General features: G+C 35.8%; 1 pseudogene; it reads left to right on the top strand.

Moving 5' to 3' along the window:
* The first annotated feature begins 715 nt into the window (after positions 1–715).
* Positions 716–18,010, top strand: LOC130241225 (ribose-phosphate pyrophosphokinase 1-like; annotated as a pseudogene).
* Positions 18,011–19,326: the final 1,316 nt, after the last annotated feature.

Below are 19,326 nucleotides of genomic sequence, written 5' to 3'. Positions count from 1 at the left end.
TCTACTTGACATAAACATTAGCTAAATGTTCATTTAAATGCATCAACATTTTATCTATTAAACACGTTTTGTTTAAAAAACACAAAAACATTTAATAATCTTTACAGAGTAATTCACTTAATGGAAACTTTTTCTGTAATTCTGCAAGTACATCCTTGATAGTCTAAACAATCCTCATTTGTTTGCTGGTTGGTTTGCATTGCTAACTTGTGTGTCATTGTTTATTGCTAGGAACATTTTTCCAGCACTTTAACACTTGGACATTATTTACTTAAGAACTGGATAAAATACTATTTATGAAGCATATATTTGCTGACGTGGAAACACAAGAAGGTTAAACAGTTGTTTTATTAGTTTATTGCCATTGATCAGTCTAGAAACATGTACGTTATGTTGCAGTATATATTTGATTATCGAAACACAGATGTTGTTACTGTACATTCATATTGCAGGAGAATGGTGGTCCCTGATAGTGGAAGTGATATTCAGCCAGCGGATAATGGTGATACAGACAAGGTGATGTCCAATTCTGAGCCTGAACTCGACCCAAACCTGACCACGGTGGAGCTTGAGGAAGTCCGTAAACTACAGGATCTAGTGCGGCAGCTGGAGGTTCAGAATAAAACCCTTCATAACAGAAGCAGAAAACAAGTGCTTGGAGGCACCAACAATAGCAACCAAAGCAGGAAGTAATATTAATAACCTGCACAAAGTCATGGACACTTCTCCCAGAGCAGAGGACGCTGGGAACTTGGAACTCTCTGCTCCAGCAGACAGCAGTGGCAGTGAAGACATGTCTCCACTACCTGACACCTCCAGGGCAGAGGAGCAGGATGGGTTCTTAAGCTTGCCGTGTTCTTCTGGCTCCAAACAAACACTGGGATGGTTTGTCACAAGTAACTGTGATTCCGGCCTGCTGGGAGCAAGTGAAGCAAGTATGGACCAATCCGCCCTGGATGAAGTCGAAGTACTTGACTTGGAGTTATGTACTAAAGCTGAGGATGAAGACAGTTGGTAGGTGTTTTGAGCTTTATATATGTCATGTAGTGCTGAATTTGCATGTTTAGAATTTGCTATACACTGTAAAAAATTTAATGACAAAAAGTAAATGCAACAAATATTTTTCAATAAGTTCATCAGGTTTCAATAAGTTAATCAGGTTTCAACTACATTTTTTTAAGTTATACATAGTTTAAGTTAATATTTTAAGAAAACTTAATTTGATTCAACAATTTGATTCTTTACAGTGTACTTGTAATGTAAAAAAAAAATCTAACACACTTTTGTACTTTTTAGGTACCAATATGTAATCTTGAGTTATTAATATGGCCCTTTTAGTGTACACATTTGTACCTTTTGAAAAGGTACCACCCCAATGACAGCTCACACACCTTTATTTCTGAGAGTTTAGTAGTTATTAGGCATGGGATGATAACCGTTTTCAAGGTATTCCACGCTTGGAAAAGTCCGTAAACTACAGGATCTGGTGCGGCAGCTGGAGGTTCAGAATAAAACCCTTCATAACAGAAGCAGAAAACAAGTGCTTGGAGGCACCAACAATAGCAACCTCAAAGCAGTTTTAAAAACTTGGAAAACTTGGCTGTTTTAAAACTTGGAAAAGTCAAGGTTTTAAAACAGCCAACATTTTCTGTAATATCGTTCCTAAGGTATAAAAATTTTAAAGAAATCAGTGTTTTTGAAACAAATGAAGACAGCAGAAGTCAATGATTCATTTGAATTGTATAGCCTGACACGTTTACTGCTCCAAAATATCATAAACCTTTCAAAAAATAGAATAAATATAATAAATAAATTGGATCAAATTTGATTTGCATTGTAAAACTGAAAAAAAGTTTGAAGTTATTATTTTTTATGTTTTAAGTTACTATACTCTCAAAATCATCATGTATAAATCCACATATTAGTATTATGTATTTTATTTCCAAAAGTTTGCACAGAAACAGCACAAAATTTCCACAATTCTGTCTGGCTTTACATAAGATGCTGGTTAGCCTTCACTAAGTTGCCTTACAATATTTAGCATGAAACCTTAAATACAATTGCCTGTAATAGTCATTGGCAAAATTACATGCTAGAGCAATCTTCACTGGTTTTTGAAAGCCGCATATGTGTTTTACAGGGTTCATACAGTCATGGAAAACCTGGAAAAGCCATGGAATTTTGACATGGCATTTTCCAGGCCTGGAGAAGTTTTAAAAAACCCCACAAAGTTTTGGAAAAGTCATGGAAATTAGTTTAACAAATATCTGTATACTTAAATTAGGGCTGTGCGATATTGGAAAAAACTGACATTATGATATTTTGGATTTCTGTGATATATATTGTGACGTTAATACAATTTCACTAGATGATTTACCGGGTTTATTTGGATTAATTGGGGGGATTTTTGTAGGGGACTGAATCTTGAATAATATAGAAAAAATAATAGATAAAAGTTATATAATAAAGATAAAAAGTATTATAGTTTTCAGGCATTCACTATTCAGGTACAGATATGGAATAATCAACACTGGATAGTCTTCATTGTATATTATTTAATCTTTATTAAAGTTTTAAAAAGTTTTGTGGCCGGATGTTTTAAAATTTGAAACATTGAAATGTTCACACAGTCACAGGCCTTAAAGGGACAGTTCACTCAAAGATTAAAATGTACTTAACTATTTAAGTTAAGGGGGTAATAAAAATGGAAAGTAATTTTTGGTTGAGCTATCTCTTTAAAAATGCATGCAGATGACAAACTGTTACCCCATTGTGATTAAACTCTATATTAAACTATAATCCCAACATTGCATATCCTGCGATGTGACTATTGCAGATGCACATTGCGATATCGATGCTGAAACAATATATTGTGCAGTCCTAACTTAAATATAGGTTAGTTGTCTTTACTTTTCTGTCCTTGCTCTCACATTGTTAGTGCTGTGTAAGCTTTATCAAAGTTTTACATGGATATAAAAACAAATTTAAACAAAATAGATTGTTGCGTGTTCTATGATAAGCTGTAATAAATTTCAACGTTATGTTTTTTTATTATTCAACATGTATATGTGGACATTACATGAAACATTACGTCATGAAAATGTACTTGAAAGGTCTGGAAAAGTCTTGGAAAAGTCATGGAATTTTAGTGGAAAAAATGTGTATGAATCCTGGTTTTAGCATCTGATTACCATATGCAATGTGCTCAGCATTTGTGTGTATAGATTTGAATGAAAGGCTATATTTAGCCTATATTAATGGTGTTATTATACAAACCAATCCTGTTGTACGACTTGGATTCATTTGCTCCATTAGATTTTGCAGAATCTTCAATAATGACTTTTTTGAGGATCATTTCAATTTGATCTATTTTGGACTTTTGTAAGAGGGACAAAAAAAACTTAGATTTCGTTAAAGAATATATAAATGCATTTGTGTTTTGAAGTAGGGCTGAACAATATATCGTTTGAGCATCGATATCGCAATGTGTGTATCTACAACATTCATGTCACAGGAATAGATCTTTGTTTTATTAATGTTTGTTAAATCTTAAAAGAGAAAGATACTATTTTTTTATACAACAATGGCCATTTTATTTTACATTTAATTGTTCAATTTCAGTGCTTGAATACTTTTAGACTCCCCAGAAAACCATAAAGCACTGTTTATTTATTTATTTTTGCTTGTAATTTATTATATTGTATGCATATTCACTGCATAGAAAATGACTTTACCCTCTTAGTCAATATAAATTAACGAAATCTTTCCAAATAGAGCTATATTCAAATCATCTGGTTAAATGATATTCATATCATAATACATTTGAAGTCAGAATTATTAGCCCCCCTTTGAAATGTTTTTTCTTTTAAAAATTTTTCCCAAATTATGTTTTAAGGTCAAAATTATTAGCCCCTTTAAGCTATTTTTTTTGATAGTCTACAGAACAAAACATCATTATACAATAGCTTGCCTAATTACTCTAATCTGCTTGGTTAACCTAATTAACCCAGTTAAGCCTTTAAATGTCACTTTAAGCTGTATAGAAGTGTCTTGAAAAACAATATCTAGCAAAATATTACTGTCATCATGGCAAAGATACAATAAATTAGGTATTAGAAATGACTTATTAAAACTATTATGTTTGGAAATGTGGTTAAAAAAATCTCTCCGTTAAACAGAAATTGGGGGAAAAAAAATAAACAGGGGGGCTAATAATTCTGACTTCAACTATATATCGCAGTAAAACAAAATATCGCAATGTCAGATTTTTCCAATATCATGCAGCCCTATTTCGAAGATGATTGTAGGTATTTGCGGTTTGAGATGACATGGGGGCAAGTAAAATGGGACCATTTTAATTTGAGGACCAACAATCAAAAGTAATTCATTCAAAAATGAAACTTACAGTATGCCATCTTATACTAATCCACCACTAGTTCCAAGTTTGAGTACTGTTGACCACAATATAAGAAAATGTTGGAAACCGCCATTGACTTCAGTTGTATCCTACTATGGTGGTTAGGATGTTACATTTCATCATTGTTCAGAATATATTATTACGTATTCAACAGAAACCATTACGCTTTGATGCTTTAGTGAATGTGGGTGTAATTTGCAAGGCAATGGGAGCTTTCTCTGTAAACACAGAATTTCCAGTGGCGTATTGCAAATCAAGCCTAGCTGCTTTGCCACCATAGTGTTTGGGACACACAATGATGATCAACAATAGTCAGTACTTGCATTTTGAAATCCACTTTGAAGATAAGGGATGGGCAAGTGAAAGAGGTTTGTTCAGCCCAATGAATTTTTCATTTTCTTTGAAAGTTTAAAATTTGAGGGTTTTAGTATGCGTATTCAATCTGCTCTGTCTGTTTTTTCTGATGGTCTACTTGGATTGAAAATAAATCTATATTTAAAAGTCTCATTAAATTAAAATAAAATTTTTTTAGAAGTTAGAATCAGTAGTGTTAGTTTATAAGACATCTCTTAGCTAGTGTGCTCCAAAACAGTGACACAATTTGCATTTAGAAGATATAAAACTGATATAAACATGTAAAGCTTCGTGACTTCCACCCAAATGGATTAGTGGTTTTATTCACAATAACTCAGTTCAGTTTCTCATCAAATCGTGACCAATCAAATGCTCTCTAGTATCTGACATACCCCACCCCCTTCAAGACGCTTCTCATTTGCTTTTCGTTTGATGCGCTTGAGCTCAACCACTCTCACTGGCTGAGTGGTGATTAAACAAAACGCTCTTGGCTGTTTTTGACAAAGGGGAGGAGCTACACTGTTCCACCCTTTCATATTGTTTTGGTTGAGATTACTTTAAACATAAAAAAATGCATATTTCAAAGCACTTCACTTAATAACTGTAATTTATGTTCGTGAGGATGGATTTTTGCAGGAGGTGATTTTACATCAAGTAAATCCTTATTTTCTGTGGAGCAGGAAGCAGGTTAGTTTGGAATACAGAGTAAGAGAGGAGCGGGAAATGGTAAACCTGGTTGGAAAATGCTTTAATTCTGCTCCATTCTGGTGACAAACTCTGATTACAGTTTGATTGTTTGAATGTTTGATTGGTACTGTATGTAGAATACAGTACAAATCAACAGTGAGAGTGTATATGTATACAGTGCTCAGCATAAATGAGTACACCCCATTTTGAAAATAAATTTTATAAATTTTTCAGTGAATGTAGGTAATATATTTGGGCACACTTCTGTCAAATAAGTGAAAGTTAAGGGAGTACATAAATTCAATTCAATTCACCTTTATTTGTATAGCACTTTTACAATGTAGATTGTGTCAAATCAGCTTCACATAGATTATAGTAAATTGAAACAGTGTAGTTCAGTTTTCAATGTATAAGTTCAGTTCAGTGTGGTTTAATAAACACACTGAGAGTCCATACACTGAAGAGTAATCCATCGATGCGCAGCTCTACAGATCCCGAACCATTGAAGCCAGTGGCGACAGCGATGAGGAAAAAATTTCACCAATTGGCGAAAGTGAAAAATTGAAAAACCTTGAGAGAAACCAGACTTAGTTGGGCACGACCATTTCTCCTCTGGCCAAACTTCTTGTGCAGAGCTGCAGTCTAGACGCAGGAGGCTATAAGCTGGACCTCAGCGACGACTCGTATGTCCCTGGAGCATCACAGGAATCAGTCTCATGCTCTCCACTCCTCCATGACCACCACAGCAGCTGCTCAGGATACGGCCTGGTCCAGGATATGGAAACCTTGGGATCATCTCGTCGCTGGTCTTGGATCGAATTAGTGGCGCCGCATAGTCTGAGGGCCTAGGGATGAGTATCCCCAGGTGGAAATAGAGAATAATTAGCGTAGCTGCTATTCATAGTTTATATAAACGAGATGCAAAAACCTGTGTGGAGCACATTCATGTATCATACCGCTAAGTGATGCACTGAGTGTATGCTCTACTAAAAAGATAGGTCTTTAATCTAGTTTTGAATTGGGAGAGTGTGTCTGAGCCTCGGACGTTATCAGGAAGGCTATTCCAGCCATAAATGAGAAGGCTCGACCTCCTTTACTCGATTTTGCTATTCTAGGTACTATTCTGTGTATGGATGCAATGTATGTTGTAAAGTAGTTTGTGTATATCATATTTACATAACTTTTTTTGTATTTTTGTATTTTTTGCAGAGTCGCGCACCGATTTCTGCTAAGTTGGTGGCAATATGCTATCAGTCTCTGGTGCCGACCACATTATAACGATGGATCTGCATGCATCTCAAATACAGGTGGGTTTTAAACTCGTGAAAAGGAGTTACATATTCAAAAATACATGTATTAAACTGAAATTACAATTTGAACATCAATCTAGGTTTTTTTATGTTTTGCAGTTGGGTGAGGAAGCGGTACTAGCTTACTTTTGTTTATATACTGTTAAAATTGTATACAGTTTTTTTATTAAAAACCAAATAATAAAAATAACCTGATTGCTCTCCCCTGTATTTGATTCCCTATACCTTCTCCTTTGCATTCCTAAATAAACATGTATTCTTTTGTTGTCACAATGCAAACAATTGAAACACAGAGCCCATGAAAGTTTTATACTATCCAAGCACTACGTGACATGCTCACAAAATCCAATTAATCATAATGTCAGTATGCCTGAATAGAAGGCTGTTTTCTTGAAACATTTTTGCCACTACTAAATCTCCATTTGTTTGATTTTATTTTACATTTATTTCAATAAATAGAAATTGTTTAATAGTCTTGCCCTATATTCCACGATCAAACTTAGAATAGTGGAGAAAATGATCTTTGTAAAATTTCTTCCATCGTGTCCTTATCCAGTAATCACACATGACTAAAATTCATCAAAATACACAAAAGGTGTGGGGCCCATGCACAAAGATTTAAAAACATACATCTCTCCTCCTTTTTAGGGTTTTTTTGACATTCCAGTGGACAATTTATATGCAGAGCCTGCGGTTTTGAAATGGATTAAGGAAAATATACCAGAATGGAAGAACTGCACAATTGTGTCTCCCGATGCTGGAGGAGCCAAGAGGTCAGGGACGCCTTCTCATCATCTGCCTGCTTAGCTAAGCTTTAGGTTATGCTGACCTCTTGTGTTTTTTATTTTCCCATTGATAGGGTTACCTCCATTGCAGACAGGCTGAATGTCGACTTTGCCCTTATCCACAAAGAAAGGAAAAAGGCAAATGAGGTGGACCGCATGGTTCTGGTTGGAGATGTGAAAGATCGCGTGGCCATATTGGTTGATGATATGGCAGACACCTGCGGTACAATTTGCCATGCTGCAGATAAGTTAGAAACTACTACAAATACCACGTTATTTGTATAAATAGATGAATTTATTTAAACCGCATCACTGATACAAATTTATAAACATGAATAAAAAACTAAATCCAATCTAATAATCTTTACTCAAGTAAAGTACACTCATAAAGTTATGCAAGTAAGAGAAAATACTGAAGTAACTAGTTACTACTCTCTTTATTCTTACATATTTTAAGAACATGCAATCTTAGGAATAAAATAAAATGCAATAATGTTTTATGTATACAGTGCTCAGCATGAATGAATACACCCCTCACAAGTCTATCTTTTAATATAATATTTTCTATAGGATGCTATGCATATATTATATTTGGGCATGCACATTAGATGAGTCAAATCCGGAGCTAATCTAACAAAATAACTCATGACGGTGTTACAATTAGTGAAAAGGTGCCAATAGTTATCAAATTACCGTTAACGTGTTTTTAAGGTTAAAGCTGGAATTCATGTAAATCATCAGTTCATTCTTGTAGTGTACACAGAGACTGAGCTTGAAGCTGCCGGTGATCTGATCCTATGAACTCATCAGCCATCATTCATTCCAGAACAGGCACGCACGGGCTCAGGAGACGCATCTCTATAGCAACCTCTCGCAACACCCTCTCCAACGTGGCACCTCGTAATATTTGCGAAGAAGTCATATGAATCCTATTTATTACTATTTGACCGTATTGGAGGAATGCCACCAAATGTAGTGAAGTAAGAGTAAAGTTTTTTTTCTCAGAATTTACACGAGTAAAAGTACACATTTCTAAATTTACTCAAAGTACACGTTACCCAACAAATTTACTCAAGTAAATTTAGCTAAGTCAATGCAATTCGTTAGTACCCTCCTCTGTTAATTGGCAAAGTAATGTGAGGAAAAAATCACATTTTAAATGTTTTAATTCTTTTTTTGGCTAGCTGTCTAAATGATCACTATTTTAATATGCATCAATACTGAAATATTTGAAACTATACAATATTAAGGCCCAATCCTAATTCTATATATTTTTTTACCCCTTTTCCTTCCCCTTGGCCCTTAAATGAGTGTGAAGGGGAAGGGCTTCAAAATTTACCCCTAAGAATTGGGACAGCACTACAGCACCTGGACTTGTCACCATATGTCATCGTGATCTCTTGCTTCATATGAGATCAGACGATCGTGACTGCTGTAGTTATTTCAGTTGTGTCATTTTTTTGGTATTTATCTTCAGGAAATCACTGAAGGCAAATATCATGTTATCATAACGATCTAATGTGGCAATAAGATCATAATACTGTGCATTTACAAGGTGGTCATATTCACCTATGTAAACACACGAAAACAACACGAGCGCGCAAAACGAGGGGTAAGGGGAAGGGCTAAGGGGTAGAATTGGGATTGGGCCTAACTTTTACTCAGTATCCGTAACTGCTGCAGTTACTCTGAAAGTGAGGTCACTCGCACCTCAAACCCATGTGACCACACCTACCACTAACTTGTGCTGGTTGAAGCCATTTGATTCATTCAATAATCAGTAATAACTTTTTTATAAAGATAAATTTATAAATTTTTCACATAAGTGCTTAAATGTACAGGTCCTTCTAAAAAAATTAGCATATTGTGATAAAGTTCAATATTTTCTGTAATGTAATGATAAACATTAGACTTTCATATATTTTAGATTCATTACACACAACTGAAGTACTTCAAGCCTTTTATTGTTTTAATATTGATGATTTTGTAATACAGCTCATGAAAACCCAAAATTCCTATCTCAAAAAATTAGTGTATCATGAAAAGGTTCTCTAAACAAGCTATTAACTTAATCATCTGAATCAACTAATTAAATCTAAACACCTGCAAAAGATTCCTGAGGCTTTTAAAAACTCCCAGCCTGGTTTTTACTCAAAACTGCAATCATGGGTAAGACTGCCGACCTGACTGCTGTCCAGAAGGCCATCATTGACATCCTCAAGCAAGAGGGTAAGATACAGAAAGAAATTTCTGAACGAATAGGCTGTTCCCAGAGTGCTGTATAGAGGCACCTGAGTGAGAAGTCTGTGGGAAGGAAAAGGTGTGGCAGAAAATACTGCACAACGAGGTGACCGGACCCTGAGGAAGATTGTGGAGAAGGACCGATTCCAGACCTTGGGGGACCTGCGGAAGCAGTGGACTGAGATTGAGGTAGAAACATCCAGAGCCACCGTGTACAGGCGTGTGCAGGAAATGGGCTACAGATGCCGCATTCCCCAGGTCAAGCCACTTTTGAACCAGAAACAGCGGCAGAAGCACCTGACCTGGGCTACAGAAAAGCAGCACTGGACTGTTGCTCAGTGGTCCAAAGTACTTTTTTTGGATGAAAGCAAATTTTGCATGTCATTTGCATGTGTACCCACAGTCAGTGATGGTCTGAGGTGCCATGTCAGCTGCTGGTGTTGGTCCACTGTGTTTTATCAAGGGCAGGGTCAATGCAGCTAGCTATTAGGAGATTTTGGATCACTTCATGCTTCCATCTGCTGAAAAGCTTTATGGAGATGAAAATTTCATTTTTCAGCATGACCTGGCACCTGCTCACAGTGCCAAAACCACTGGTAAATGGTTTACTAACCATGGTATTACTGTGCTCATTTGGCCTGCTAACTCTCCTGACCTGAACCCCATAGAGAATCTGGGATATTGTGAAGAGAAAGTTGAGAGACGCAAGACCCAACACTCTGAATGAGCTTAAGACCGCTATTGAAGCATCCTGGGCCTCCATAACACCTCAGCAGTGCCACAGGCTGATTGCCTCCATGCTACGCCGCATTGAAGCAGTCATTTCTGCAAAAGGATTCCCGACCAAGTATTGAGTGCATAACTGAACATAATTAATTTTGAAGTTTGACTTTTTTGTATTAAACGCTTTTCTTTCATTGGTTGGATGAAATATGCTAATTTTTTGAGATAGGAATTTTGGGTTTTCATGAGCTGTATGCCAAAATCATCCATATTAAAACAATAAAAGGCTTGAACTACTTCAGTTGTGGTAATGAATCTAAAATATATGAAAGTCTAATGTTTATCAGTACATTACAGAAAATAATGAACTTTATCACAATATGCTAATTTTTGAGAGGGATCTGTATTAGATAAATATGTAAAAAAAAAAAAAATTTCCCCTAAATATTGAATAAGGTGTGTCTTAAAGTGATAGCAGTCATTAACATTAATAACACAATACAATACCTCCTGAACAATATTAAGCATTATTTTCATCTCTGTATTTGCCTGTTTGTTTATCACTTACTGTTCACTTGTCTGCAATAATGCTTTAATGTGATTTGAGAGAAATTAAAACATGCATAAATATCATTTTAATTTATTCTGTTCCAATATTTCCCAGTTATAAAATTAGGCATGGGACTATAACCAAGGTTTTAAGGTTTACCACAGTTTGGAAAAGACAAGGTTTTTAACCGCAACCTATTTTTGTTATACTGGTTTTATGGAATTCGATTTTTTTTTAAGACCATGAAACATTTGAGAAACAAATGTCTTATGTGCCAACATCCAAGACTGCATATCTTCCAAGTTTATATAGAAACTAACGAAGACAGCAGAAGTCAATGATTTATATTAAAGAGCCCCTATTATACATTAAAAAGGGTCATATTTCGGTTTTTAGGGTCTCCAACAACAGGCTGATATGCATGCAAGGTCAAAAAACACTTTCATTGTCTTATAATAAGCATTTATTTTTACCTAATTATCCTACCGACTCCCATATGAATTGTTCAGCGACTTATTTGTTCCCAAACCACTCCTTAGCGCGAAGCTAATCTGTGCTGATTGGACCGATGACAGCCTGTTGCGATTGGTCGACAGCGTTAAGCGCGAGACAGAGTGAAATGCCCAGCACGGCTTATCAACAATATTGAAGTAGTCAGAGTGCACAGCGTATGTGTGAGCATACCTGCCAACACTCCTGTTTTTCCCGGGAGTCTCCCATATTTCAGACCCATCTCCAGCCACCCACCCATTTTGTTATGTATCCTGGAAAACTCGTTATGTATCCCGTAATTTCAACCCCCCTCCCTTTTCTCAGCATTTTGGTATGCTCTGTGAAACCCAGATCCGATTGCAGCGGCTGCCCGAAACACGCTTCATTGTAGTTACTAACACCACAGTACATGGTTCTTAACAGTGTTATTCAGACATCTCACCCCCTAACCTAACCCCCCCGACCCCCCCCCCCCCCCCCCCCCCGGGTCTCCCCGATTTTCAGTGACAAATGTTGGCAGGTATGTGTGTGAGCCCAATGCAGTTAAACAACAGCATATCGCTCTATTCTTAACCATAAGTAAAAACAGTGAAACACATTCATTATTAATCCACACAGTGGCAAAAGCTAAACTATTTTGAAACTTGACCACTGCACGTGTGTAAGAACAGCTGATGGTGGCCATAGCAATGACAAACGGCAGTGGAACGCGAGCTCACAAATGCATTTAAATCCGTAAACAAAGCGGCACGCGTCTCACTTTCAACGTGGCATTAAATGCGAAATGAGAATATAAAGAGTTAACCAGATACACTACAAGCGGTTACAAGTAACAAAACACAATTAAACATAATTTGCAAGCTAGAGAAAACAAGGAGGCAACCGTGGTAATGCACTTACTTACACTTGTGAAAAGGAGGAAGAAACTGATCCTTGATCCACTGATCCATGTACTGATAAAGTTCCTGTCGAGCTCTGACAAGTAGTGGTGGGCAACGCGAGGCTTCATGAAACACTGAAACAGTCGAAGCGAATGTGTCGAAGCTTCGAAACGTTTCGAAACCCCACTCTACAGTGACACCTAGTGGTCTTTTTATGTATTGCACTTATTTAGTAGAGCTGTTAGGGTCCCTACTACCGTGCGGGGATACTGGGTTCAAATCCAGGCTGATACAGCTATTTTGAAATGCTTTAATATCAGTCTGAAATACTTTGTTCTTGTATTGTTTGTTTCAACATTGCTCTGACATCCGAATAAACACTTTGTGAATAAATGTCTTGTTTTGGTCATAAAACAGGGTTGTTGCTAGATCTGACATGGTTGTGGCCAGAAGTAATCAAGAATTATTTATGTTATTCAATAAATTTCCCATTGTATTTTTTAACGTCTACCAAAGCCTAAACCCAATCGTCACAGTACTGTAAAATATTCATTATTGTTTTACATTGTTACAAAAATGATGCTAAATTGATGGTGTATCAGCTGTATCCTATCTAGACTACACCATAAAACAGTAACATTATTAAAATATATAAAATCATGAATTCGGAGTATTTGTACACGTCGGGATTCGAACCCAAAAGTAATTTGAAGCACAGTAACATCATGCACACGCACGGTCCACTAGGCTATATGAGACAGAAGATTTTCTGACCCTGTCAGTAAAACGCAGATTCACCAGGTGTCGAAATGCTTCTGAACTGATGGATGCTTTGAATCACTTTAGTCACATGACCAGGTGTTTCAAACCTGGGTGACCTGGGTTTTTCGGATCATGCTTCGGTGCAGTGTTTCGAAAACACTTGCTCTTCGGGATCTCGCTACTGTGTCGAAACGTCAGTTTCACGTCAGCCATCCTACGGACAAGTCCCTTACATCAATAGTCTTTTCTGAACGTTCCTTTAACAAACGGCCGACGAATCCCCCGTTTAAGCGTGTAGATTCCAGAAGCACTTGAACAGTATAAGGCTGGGTCGATAATGCTGAGGTATTTTTTGCAAAAATAACACTCAACCACTGACTCTTCACAGTTTCATAACACTAATAACACTAACTTTCCCTCACACTTCCAATAAGATCTAGCTGAGCACAGCATCTTCGTGACTTGTCTTCCTGTTTTCTTTGCTACTGTGTTTGTGGTCAGGGCCGCAGTTTCAATTTCCCAGGTTTGCGGCGCTCAACAATTGGGCGGGCTTAAGTTTCGTATTGACGTCATGCCAAAACGGCTAAAGACTCGTTATCAAGACGATTCATTTGAAGCACTATGAGTCGACTCTTTTTATAAATTAATCAATAGTTTTAAACACGGCGCACTTTCAGATTTATCCACTTTGGATATTTTCACTTCACATATTGTTGTGTTACACACTACATGGAAGGTCATCTCAAAAACCCATAATAGGGGCTCTTATATTAATTATTTACCTGACATGTTTACTGTTCCAAAATATTTGAAATGTTTTTTTTTTTAAATAAAATATATGTGTTCAGAAGGCGGCGTAGTGGCACTGTAAGAAGTGCTGCCGCCTTACACCAAGAAGGTCGCTGGTTCGAGCCTCGGCTGGGTCAGTTGGCGTTTCTGTGTGGAGTTTGCATGTTCTCCCTGCGTTCGCATGGGTTTCCTCCAGGTGCTCCGGTTTCACCCATAGTTCAAAGACATGTGGTACAGGTGAATTGGTTAGGCTAAATTGTCCGTAGTGCATGAGTGTGAATGTGTGTGTGTGGATGTTTCCCAGTGATGGGTTGCAGCTGGAAGGGAATCCGCTGCATAAAAACGTGGTAAATAAGTTGGCGGTTCATTCCGCTGTGGTGACCCCAGATTAATAAAGGGGCTAACCCGAAAAGAAAATGAATGAATGAATGAATGAATATTGTGTTCAATGGGAACCAAGTTGTTTTACCCGGGCATTTAAAAGAACATATTTTAGAGCAGTAAGCACAATATCGTGATTTGTTTTATTTTTATTCATGGTTATCATACTGTCAGAAAACCTATACCACCCCATGCCTATATAAAATACAATATAATGACAAATCTAGTGACTGCAACATTCATGTGTTTGTGATTTTTAAGTGCTAATTGATGGGTGTTTCTTACAATGTTTTGTGTGTATGTGTGTTTTAGGTTAATATCAGCTGGAGCAACCAAAGTGTATGCCATTCTTACTCATGGCATCTTCTCTGGACCAGCTATTTCACGCATAACAACGCTTGCTTTGAAGCTGTAGTTGTGACCAATACAATTCCTCAAGAGGAGAAGATGAAACATTGTCCCAAAATCCAGGTTTGTCATGTTATGGTTTCATTTAACCTAAATTGAATTAGCAAGTTTTATTATTTAAAAAAAAAAAAAAAGTTCCATTCCATCCAAGTTTCATTTAATAATACTGTATTCAATATACGTGAATATGCAATATAGATGAATTTGCAGCTTGCTTTGGTTGAGACTGCAAACTGGTATTTTTACCATATTATTTTATTGTATAACCTTATTTATAAACAGTAGTAAATTAAGAATTTACAATGTACAACACTTTATCTTCTTTTCTACAGTGGCTAATGAATTATAAGTATTACAGATTTACAGAAAACCCACCTTTAACTTAAACCACTTTAAACAAATGTACAGGTGGATTGAAGCTAGGATGTTACAGCTTTAGTCACGTGTTCTCTTCACAAATCTCTTAGGTTATGATAATTAATCCGCTGTTTTGGATGAAATAATCTTAAATAAATAGCTTCATTTACATGGACACTTTTTGAGTTTCAGTTGGAATACAATTATGAGATTGATCACCGACCATCAGGTTTGAATGCATGATAACAAAGTGATTGGATTGATGTGCGTGTTTGTGTCACATGCTTTAAATAAGATTTAATTTTCTCATATGTGCACACTATGCAAAAAAGTGAACAGACTGGCAAATATTCATGCGGCTTTGTTTTGAAAACCAGTCAATGTTTATGTTTGGGCTGACGACAAAACTTGTGCTGCTGCCTGTATTTGTTAAGCTGTAAAAATACCCTTGTTCCCCCAGTAAACAAGGCATCTGTAGACAAATGTCTGAAACAACCTGTCCTGCAGCATTTCTCTGACAGTGAAAGAAATTTTCAAAGCAGCTGAAATGATCAGTGCATCTCTGAAACACACTGCTGAGTGTAAATGAGTGGTCCTGATGCACCATGAAATAATGAGATGCTTTGGCTAAGACAGGATATCTGCAGTACTGATTTCAAATATTATTTGTCCACTATTACAGTAAATGTGTTGGTACAATATATAAAAGTATAAAATCATTCTCTATTTTTTGTTTGCTGTGCATGATGTAGTACAGTCTGTCTATACACTTTCAGAAAAAATTTACAAAATCTCACTGGTGGCGATACCTTTTCGAAAGGTAAATTTTTGTTTCTACCTGTTTTTTAAGGTGCATATTAATATCTAAAATGTGGACCTCATAGTAACTTAAAGCTAGAAGGGAAAAAGAACCCTAAAGGTACAAATGTCCACATGTATGTAACAAATGATTGAGTATTAACCAACTTGTATCAAAATGTATGTTGTCAATATGAAAAATAATTATTGATATTGCATTTTTGCCATATCATCCAGCCCTATTAACAGTTGATGGGAGAAAGCTCAAGGTCCCATAATGCAAATTGAAAGCAGAAATAAATGCGGACAATAAAATCTTGAATCGCAAAATACAGAAAGCTGCTAATTTACAGATATTTTTCACAGTGTACATTTAAAAATACTGAAACAAAATTATGCGTTTGCCTTATTGACTTCCTTTTGATCAGCTTGCGATTCCAAGATGTGCTACTTGTTCAATATATACAACCCAGATTTTGGAATTGGTGTTTTAGGAAGGCATCTTAGTTTAAAAATTTTTTTGTCATATTTATGTTATTCAAAGTAGTAATGGATGATGCATTTATACAATCTTTATTATTATTATTAGCATATGGTGGTGGTTGAGGACATTCAGAGATTTAATTGGATTTAATTAATGCTCCACTGTCATTTTTGTATCACAAACCAATGTAATTTCAGTGTTGCTTTTTAAGTATAGTGCATTATTGTTGTTTTAAATAGAAGTGCATGCATCGGTTCACATTTGCTTATTTTATTAGGCTACAGCCATATTCCAAAATGAATTCTTTTCCTCGATCCTGACTAGTCTAGTCTATACAACTCATTCTCAAGCACTATGACACCACGATGTTAACGATTCAAGCGATGATCTTCACTAAGTGACTATTAGGTTCTTGGTTTGGCAAGACAATTCCTTTAACTTTATGGCTTGACATACTCTTAATGCACTGGTCATCAAACTTGTTTCTAGAGATCCTGTGTCCAGCAGAGTTTAGTTCCAAGACTAATCAAACAGACATGAACAAGCTAATCAAGGTCTTCCTAGGTATACTTGAAACTGCCTGGCAAATGTGTTGAGGAGAGTTGGAGCTAAACTCTGCAGGGACACCGACCCTCTAGGACCGAGATTGGCCATTTTTCCTTTATTGATCATTTCCAATCAACTAAATTTACAAGTTGCATCCTATCAAGAAACATCTCAAGGGTGATCAGTGAAAAACAGGATGTACCTGAGCTTAAATTTGACTGTAAAGTCTGGGATACTTTTCTACATGTGTACACTTCTGTACAAGCTTGCAAAGATTTCACAAAAACTTCTCTCACACTGTCATTATGGGTTATAGTTTGTAGAACTTTGAGCAAAACAATCCTCAATCATTCTTCTTCTTATTATATCACATTTTATTACAGTAAATTAGAAAACTACCATAACTACCATAACTTGAACTATGAATTTAATTATTTCATGTCAACAAATCTAAATGCAAAATATTTAAAGTATTTATTAATTATTAACTAACTATTGCATTAACTTCCTTGAACAAAACATATCAATATATATTGTCTTAATGTCTATTGTGTCTTTTTAATTATTTAAAAGATTTTCACAATAAACAAATAAGGTAATATTAGCACAGACTTTGTGTTGCTTTGGCGGTTTTGACAACCATCAGACAAATTTCCATTGATCGTAAAACATGGATGTTTACAAGAAAATAAATCACATGCACATTAAGTTTAAATTGTACCCTAAAAAAAAAACAATTATCTGTAAAACCTTTTTTAATGTATTTGTGATCATATCGTTCTTTAACATGTTACTGAAATACACAGGTCATCGACATTTCCATGATCCTTGCTGAGGCCATCCGCAGGACCCACAACGGCGAGTCTGTGTCCTATCTCTTCAGCCATGTCCCTTTGTAACGTCAGCACTTAGCTGGCAAAAGAGGAGCTGCTCCCTGGCGTTGTTTTGTTCATAGTTTGAAGATTTAAGCAAAACTTCATGATTTGGTTCTTGAAAACTGTACAGGATATTGAGCTTCTGTTTGCAGTCTGTTTACTAACAAATATCTGTTTACAATCTGTGACTGAAAGTTAGACTTGTAGGTAATAACAGGCAGAAGCTTGTCAACCTAATTTATTTATTTGAATCCATTTGTATACATTTCTGTGCTTTGAAAAAATTTGTCTTGTGTCCGAGACTATGACTTTGAAGAATGTACAAATCAATGGACATGATCCCCCCCTCCCCCCTAAAGCTCTTTTAAATAACTCTTTCTATGAAAATTTCTCTTAATAAAAACTTTGTTTACATTATGCCAGTCTGATTAATTTCAGATTTCTCAACTGTGATTTTTACTTTTTATTATTTGATATCTTAAATTTAATAATATTTAATGGTAACAATTTAAGCAGAGATTATAATCTGTATTTAAATCCTTATTTCATGTTTGGGCAAAGATCAGGGCCCATATTCTTAAACCACTTATGAATTCTCCCAGAGAGTAGTCTAGAGTTAGACTAGTCTAAATCCTAGTCTAAAATGCCCTTTTTTTCTGGTTTTGGCACGCATCACAGATACTGCAACTACACCATCACTGCAGCTGCAGAGTGTTTGTAGAGCGTGATATCCACAGCTGCTCCAAAACAAGAAAAACTATTGATTCAGTAAAGTGCACAGTTACAGATGGCACACAGACACAGACACATGCCCCAATCATGTGCATATGAGCTTTGTTCAGAACAGCAATGTAAATTTTGCAATTTATTGGAAAAAAATTTAAGCCTGATTTTCCACAATTTGCATTTCCAAATAAAAAGACTATACAATTGAAGTCAGAATTAATATCCCCCCCCCCCCATTTCTGTTTAACAGAGAGATGTTGTTTTCAACACATTTCTAAACATGATAGTTTTAATAACTCATTTCTAATAACTGATTTATTTTATCTTAGCCATGATGACAGCAATTAATATTTTACTAGATATTTTTCAAGACACTTCTATACAGCTTAAAGTGACATTTAAAGGCTTAACTAGGTTAATTAGGTTAACTAAGCAGGTTAGGATAATTAGGCAAGTTATTGCATAATGATGGTTTGTTCTGTAGACTATCGAAAAAAATATAGCTCAAAGGGGCTAATAATTTTGACCTTAAAATGCCTTTTAAAAACCTAAAAACTGCTTTTATTCTAGCCGAACTAAAGCAAATAAGACTTTCTCCAGAAGAAAAAAAATTATCAGACACACTGAAAATTTCCTTGCTCTGTTAAACTTCATTTGGGAAATATTTAAAAAGAAAAAAATCAGAGGGTAAATAAATTAACTGTATATAGTATGAAATTTATTGATTATTTATTCATTTTCTTTTCGGCTTAGTCCAATT

This window comes from Danio aesculapii, chromosome 14 (genome assembly GCF_903798145.1).
Source record: "Danio aesculapii chromosome 14, fDanAes4.1, whole genome shotgun sequence".
In the NCBI taxonomy this organism is placed as follows: Eukaryota; Metazoa; Chordata; class Actinopteri; order Cypriniformes; family Danionidae; genus Danio; species Danio aesculapii.
This window is presented reverse-complemented; position numbering and strand designations above follow the sequence as displayed.